Source organism: Lutra lutra, chromosome 1, assembly GCF_902655055.1.
Source record: "Lutra lutra chromosome 1, mLutLut1.2, whole genome shotgun sequence".
In the NCBI taxonomy this organism is placed as follows: Eukaryota; Metazoa; Chordata; class Mammalia; order Carnivora; family Mustelidae; genus Lutra; species Lutra lutra.
In genome coordinates, this window is record NC_062278.1 from 186,606,516 (window position 1) to 186,613,785 (window position 7,270).

Here is a 7,270-nt window from a genome sequence, read left to right on the forward strand (position 1 = left end):
GCACAGCAAAGGAAACACTCAACAAAACAAAGAGGCAAGCCACAGAATGGGAGAAGATATTTGCAGATGACAGTACAGACAAAAGGTTGATATCCAGGATCTATAAAGAACTTTTCAAACTCAACACACACAAAACAGATAATCATATCAAAAAATGGGCAGAAGATATGAACAGACAGTTCTCCAATGAAGACCTACAAATGGCTATCAGACACATGAAAAAATGTTCATCATCACAAGCCATCAGGGAGATTCAAATTAAAACCACATTGAGATACCACCTTACACCAGTTAGAATGGCCAAAATTAGCAAGACAGGAAACAACGTGTGTTGGAGAGGATATGGAGAAAGGGGAACCCTCTTACACTGTTGGTGGGAATGCAAGTTGGTGCAGCCACTTTGGAGAACAGTGTGGAGATTCCTTAAGAAATTAAAAATAGAGCTTCCCTATGACCCTCTGCCCATTTCTTGATTGGATTCTTTGTTCTTTGGGTGTTAAGTTTGATAAGTTCTTTATAGATTTTGGATACTAGCCCTTTATCTGATATGTCATTTGCAAATATCTTCTCCCATTCTGTCAGTTGTCTTTTGGATTTGTTGACTGTTTCCTTTGCTGTGGAAAAGCTTTTGATCTTGATGAAGTCCCAACAGTTCATTTTTGCCCTTGTTTCCCTTGCATTTCACAATGTTTCTAGGAAGAAGTTGCTGTGGCTGAGGTTGAAGAGGTTGCTGACTATGTTCTGTTCAAGGATTTTGATGGATTCTTTTCTCACATTGAGGTCCTTCATCCATTTTGAGTCTATTTTTGTGTGTGGTATAAGGAAATAGACGTGCACTTATTTTTTATGTGTTTTAGCAGGTTATTGATAGCCCAAGTAACAAGATTCAGGCAGTTATTCTGAAATTGACTTAAAGATTATCTGGGGTTATTATCTGTGTTTTAAAATGTAAAAGCAGCATTTATTTGTTACTCTGGAAATATAGAAAAGGCTGGATCAAAAAACGAAGCAGAATACAAACACTGGTAATGCCTCCACTTGGGTTTGTAACATTTTAGAGTATTTCTTTCAGCCTTTTTTTTTTTTCTATGTAGACACACACATTTTGATTTCTTTATTTGACTTGATTAGATCAACATGTCACAAAATGCACTATGAGGAACATTACTTTTTAAAAAGACTTTATTTATTTATTTAAAGAGAGCATGTGGGAGCATGCAAATGGGGGAGGGAAGAGGAAGAAACCCAAGCAGACTCTGTACTGAGCATAGAACCCAATGTGGGGCTTGATCTTACAACCCTGAGATCATAACCTAATCCAAAATCCGAGTCAGAAACTCAACCAACTGAACCACCCGGGTGCCCTGAGGAACATTACTCTTATAATGTGCCCTGTGGTAAAAAGTTTTTGTGGTCATCAGTTTGGAAAAGACAATTTTCTCAATTTAGAAATTCACAATTATCTTAAAAGTTTACCAAAAATTAATAATAGGTGGCTCACAGTGATGTGTGATTTGTTTAAAGACTGGATTATTTATTTCTTGAAAATTTCTCAAATTACTTGGGTGACTTCATTTTCACTTAAATTCTAGTATCCTTATTTAAAAAAAAAAGAAATTCATAATTCTCATTGGGATGTTCTAAACTTTGGGTTAAGAAACTTCTCTAGCTGGCATGCTGGATGTCTCAGTCAGTTAAGCATCTGCCTTGACTCAGGTCATGATCCCAGGATCCTGGACTCAAGTCCTGCATCATACTCCTTGCTCAGCAGGGTGCCTGCTTCTCCCTCTGCCCCTCCCCCACTACTCATGTTCTTGCTCTCTCTCTCTGACAAATCAATCAATCTCTCTAGCTTTCTCCAAACCAATTTGATCCAGGAATCCTTACAAAGTCAACATTCTGAATAAGTATTTGATGATAATAGTATTGCTGTCGATGATTATATAACTTACAGTCTACCAGAGTTTGCCATTTTTTATCTGCACCAACCAGCAAAGTGATCTTGCTTTCTGTGCTATGTGATTGCACTCTGCTACAGACTTGAGATGCCCTTTCTGCTGAACTGAAAGGAAGTAACAGAGGACACTGCCTAAGAGCCCCAGCTCTCAAATGCCATGCCTTGGTTTTAATATCTGTAAAATGAGGTTCATGAAAGTATCCATCTTATAAGATTGTTTTTTGAAGAAATTGACATATCCGATATAAAGCACTTATCCCAGGCTTAGGGATGTTAAGTGCTCAAAAAATGTTGGTGGTGTGGCTATACAATTTTTAAAAAAAGATTTTATTTATTTAGGGGCACCTAGGTGACTCAGTCCATTGAGCATCTGCCTTCAGCTCAGGTTATAATCCTGGGGTTCTGGGATCAAGTCCCACATTGGACTCCCTGCTCAGTGGGGGACCTGGCTCTCCCTCTGCTGCTCCCCCTCCTTATGCTCTCTCTCTTTCTCTGTCAAGTAAATAAATTAAATATTTTTTATTTATCTATAAATAAATTTTTATTTAAATTAAAATTTATCGATAAATTTTTATTTACCTATAAATTTAAAAAGATTTTATTTATTTTATTTATTATTTAAAAAGATTTTTATTTATTTGGCAAAGAGACAGAGCACAGGAAGAGGGTCTGAGGGAGAGGATCTCAAGCAGAACCTCTGCTGAGGGCAGAGCCCAACACGAACACCAGTTCAATTTGGGGTTCAATCTAATGACTCTGAGATCATGAGCTGAGCCAAAATCTAGTCATTTCATCAACTGAGCCATCCAGGTTTCCCAAGTGGCTATAAAATTAATAGCAGTAGTCGTAGCAACAGTAATAAACATTATAGTGACAATAGTAGCAATAGTAGTAAGTAGCAGTGCTGGTGAAAATAGCAGTAATGGTGATATTTAGTGTAGTAGCTGTATTAGTAGTGTAGGAGTGTATTAACATCCTCTTGCCCTTTGGAAGTATACGTATAGAGAATTAATTCATCTTTGAAATTAAGCCCAAATCAAATGAATTCAATTTTGTAATTTTGAGATGCCTTATTAAAAAAAAAGAATTAAGATAAAATAGTAATTATCTGCTTGTAATTCGAGCTTCTCTGGGATCTGGTAAAAGCAAGAGAGGCTGGAAATTTTGGCTGTAGAAAAACACTTGCTTCATAAATTTAGGAGTCCACCCTGAGGCAATGCAACCATGGGTCAGGGAAATTTGAGGAGAGAGCCAGGCATTTATTTCACTCTCCCGAAGTCTTCAGGGAATTTGCAGCCAGTGGGCAGAATGCTGGTGATCCAGATGAAATTGCGTAAGAGAGTGGGATGCCACAAACAGGACAGAACTGATTTATTTAGTGACATTTGGAAACCATTTATAGAAGTCATGTTCATTTACAGCTAGTGCTCAGGGCTGATGGAGTATGTGGGTTACCTGTAGTTCTCCCCATCCTGAATGAATGTGGGATGGAAAAATAAGTGGATCAAAGGAAGAAGTGCTTCCTTTCACCATGAGGACTTTTCATAAATGTATCCAGCTTTACATATTTCTTTTACAGTTATTCTATGCATTGTTTGAAAAGAATAAAGCCAAACAGCTGTTTATTCCTTTCTTGAACAATATTTGTTAGGAATCAGGTACTTTCTGGGCAGAAAAAATTCATACAATTTAGTTGTGAAAATATAATAATAATTCATGTTAAATAAGTGTTTACCATGGATTGTGTCTTTTAGGTTCTTAAAAAATCCTAAAGTGGCTGGCACACCTGGGTGGCTTGGTCGGTTAAGCATCTGCTTTCAGCTCAGGTCATGATCCTGGGGTCCTGGGCTTAGGTCATGATTCTGGGGTCCTGGAATCAAGCCTCATGTCAGGCTCCCTGCTCAGCAGAGGAGTCTGCTTCTCCCTCTCTCTCTCTGCCCTTCCAGCCCCATCTTGCACCTGCATTCTAAGTAAATAAATCAATAGATAGATAAATAAATAAAATCTTTAAAGTATGTACAATTATCCCACTTTTGCAGATGAATGCATGAAACACAGAATTGACATGCCTAGTGTAGGTGAGGAGGAAAGTATTTTTTTTTTACTACCTTCATGGTTCTCCAGTTGAGACCCTGTAAATTGACAAAGACAGATAAACAAAAGAAAAGCATACAAATATACTTACGGGAAGTTTTACGTGACACGGGAGCGTTCATATGGAAATGTGTACCCCAAGAGAAGTTAAACCAAGTGATTTTGTGCTAAGTTTAATGAAGAGTAGAAAATCATGGAAAAACATGTGACAGGACAAAAGGATATGAGCTAAAGGTAGTACACTGGGAGAAATTTAGCAAGGCTTGTCAGTTTGGATTCCTCCTGGTGTCCTGTCTTAGGAGTTGAGGACTCTGTTCCACTGAAAGGGAGGACACCTCTCTGATGAGGGACTTAAGACCTGCTTGAGTGCAGGAAAGGAGAGGTCATAGAGTCCTTCCTGCTCCTGCCTTTTCTGAAACACCTTCAGCTTAAAATATTCCATATTCCGAGGCGCCTGGGTGGCTCAGTGGGTTAAAGCCTCTGCCTTCGGCTCAGGTCATGGTCCTGGGATCAAGCCCCATGGCAGGCTCTCTGCACAGTGGGGAGCCTGCTTCTCCCCGCGCCCCCCCCCCCCACCGCCTCTCTGCCTACTCATGATCTCTGTCTGTCAAATAAAAAAATATATATGTTCCATATTCCAAGGTGCTGTATCTGGAGGTAGTGTGTTGTGAATCAGATGCCGTTCCTTGAGCTATCTGAGCCTGATCTATAAAATGGGGGCCTTGCCATAGCCCTGTGATCCCCGTGCCCATTTACACATCTGAATCACCTGGAAAGCTTTCAAAAAATACAGATTCCTGAACCCAAACCAGAGCAGTCTGGTGGAGTAGCTTCTGGGTGGGCCCCAGGGCATCAGTGCACTCACTCTGAAATCTCTGCCAGACATTCTGATCTGTGATGCCTTACCTGGGCTAGAAAACTCAGCAGTCACACAGCGAGCTGCTTTCTTTGGGTACGGTGGTTGGATTCTGATGTGAGACGGCAGCTGCACAGCATCGTCAAGAGAGAAACCCAACTCAATCATCTGTGTGTCAAATGAGGCTAATTACACCAGCAAAACCCTCTCTGTCAGCATATGAGTAAAATGCGCAGCGGAAGCAGCTGGGAGAGATGTACGCTCTTCCTGAACTCGCTCAGCAGGATGGAAGTTAGCTGAAAGAGTGCCCCTTACAGCACTTCTTCAATCCGCTTTTGATCATCAGAAATGTTTGTCACCAGAAGAGAATTTAAATCTGAAAACTTACAAGCAACAATTCAGATCGTTTTTCTTGGAAGAGCTGTCTATTAACAAAATAAATGGTGGTGTTCTATTTTCCTTAGACACAGTCCCATCTAAAAGCCTCTTGCTTTCTGTAAAAGCAACAAGATTTTTTTCAAGCCCTTTGTTGATTGACATTACTATAATGGTTTCTCCCATGGAAATGGTTTACAAAATGTGTTACATTTTATAATTGTGTTTGTTTTTCTTTAAGTGTTTCTGTGGTTATCCATGAATGATGAGACTAGTAATAGTTAACACTTGTTAAGCTCTTGCTCTGTGCCATGCACAATCCTGCTTAATTTGTATAGCTATATATAACCTCATGTCAGTCTCTCAGTAATTGTATTTGGTAACTATTATTCTCCGATCCCTTTGAAATGATGAGGTAATTGGGCCAAGTAAGCTATCCAATAGCACATAGTAAGGAATTCAGCTGGAACATGAGTCCAGCAGACTGATGCCAGATCTTTCTTTCATATTTAGATCAGTATGCCCCAAAGTATGAATTTGGAGAGTTAATTGCACAGGATAGTAATAAATGATTTGGAGGGTGGGGGTTGGGAGACATGAATTAAATGAGGTTGGGGTATTTTGGGTTAAACAAATTGGTTTCTTTGGTGTGTGATTTCTCAGAGTGTTAAAAAACTCAGGTGTTACACACATCTTTAAAAGGCAAAAGCGGAATTTCACATTTCCCAAACACCTTGAACACAAAACTCTTCTTAATCAAATCTCTCACGACCACCGACAAACGACGTCTATGAAATGATGGTTTGCAAATGAGTTATCGGCAAAGTGGTCTACCTCCTTGCCCCCGAAGTCATGAATGTCTGTCCGTCTTACAGGGATAGTAGGAAGACATGAGGGCAAGAGGACAATGCTATGGTGCCACCATGCACCTGTGTCCTTTACGTTAACATGATCATTCAAGTAAACTGCTAATAAATTTCTTGGGAGTCATTTGGCCATATCTTTGACAAGCTTCTCAACCTTGGGGTATTCAAAATAAATAACTGGGATGGGAAGAAAACATTAGAACATCCATTTAAAACTTCCCACATTTGATTTTTCTGGATATGTTTTGTTATAGCTGTACATGTGTGTGTGTATATAACAAAACATTTGCCAAAAATTAACATTTATAATTATAAATATAATTTACTTAAGAATATTTGGCCATGTATATTATAAATATATCTATAAGTGATATATTAGAATAGTTACATATGTAACTTGCAAAAAAATTAATATATATGTATTGGAGATGATTTGCAGAAATATTGAGATCACTTAGGTGTATGAAATGCCTTCCACTTCTTCATACTCTTGGACCCAGCCAGCAATTTCACTTCTTAGAATGTATTCAGCTTATCCTAAGGAAATAACTTTACACATCTATAATTATTTAGCTAGAGGGGTTGTTTATTAAAGAACTCCTTGTGCTTGTGAGAATTGAAAACAGTCCCAATATTCAACAATTGGGGATTGCTTACATAAATTATTGTCTATCCATATACAGAGTCTTAACAGAGAGCTATTAAAAATTATGTAGTAGAAAAAAAGGCCTTAAAAAAAAATCCTGATTTTGTAATTTAAAAAAAAATGACAAAAGATTATTTAGTTCATATGCCTGGAAGAATGGACTAGAATGATGAACCAAAATGTTAATAGTGGTAGCTCTTAGTGGTGACATAAGGGAAAATTTTTATTTTCTTTATACTTCCCTGTGTTATCTTAATTTTTATACAATAAATGTACAAATAAGCATCAAGTAAGCATTGAAATAAGCATTAAAAGCTTGACTAAGCATTATATTCATAAAGCCCCAAAGTTGGCAATTATGAAAGAGTATACAGTAACGAAATCTTTCCCAGCCCCATCTCCCAGACAAGCCACTCTTCTCTCCGAATGTATTGATGATAATGGTTTCTTGTTTATTTTTTCAAGGATCTGTTATG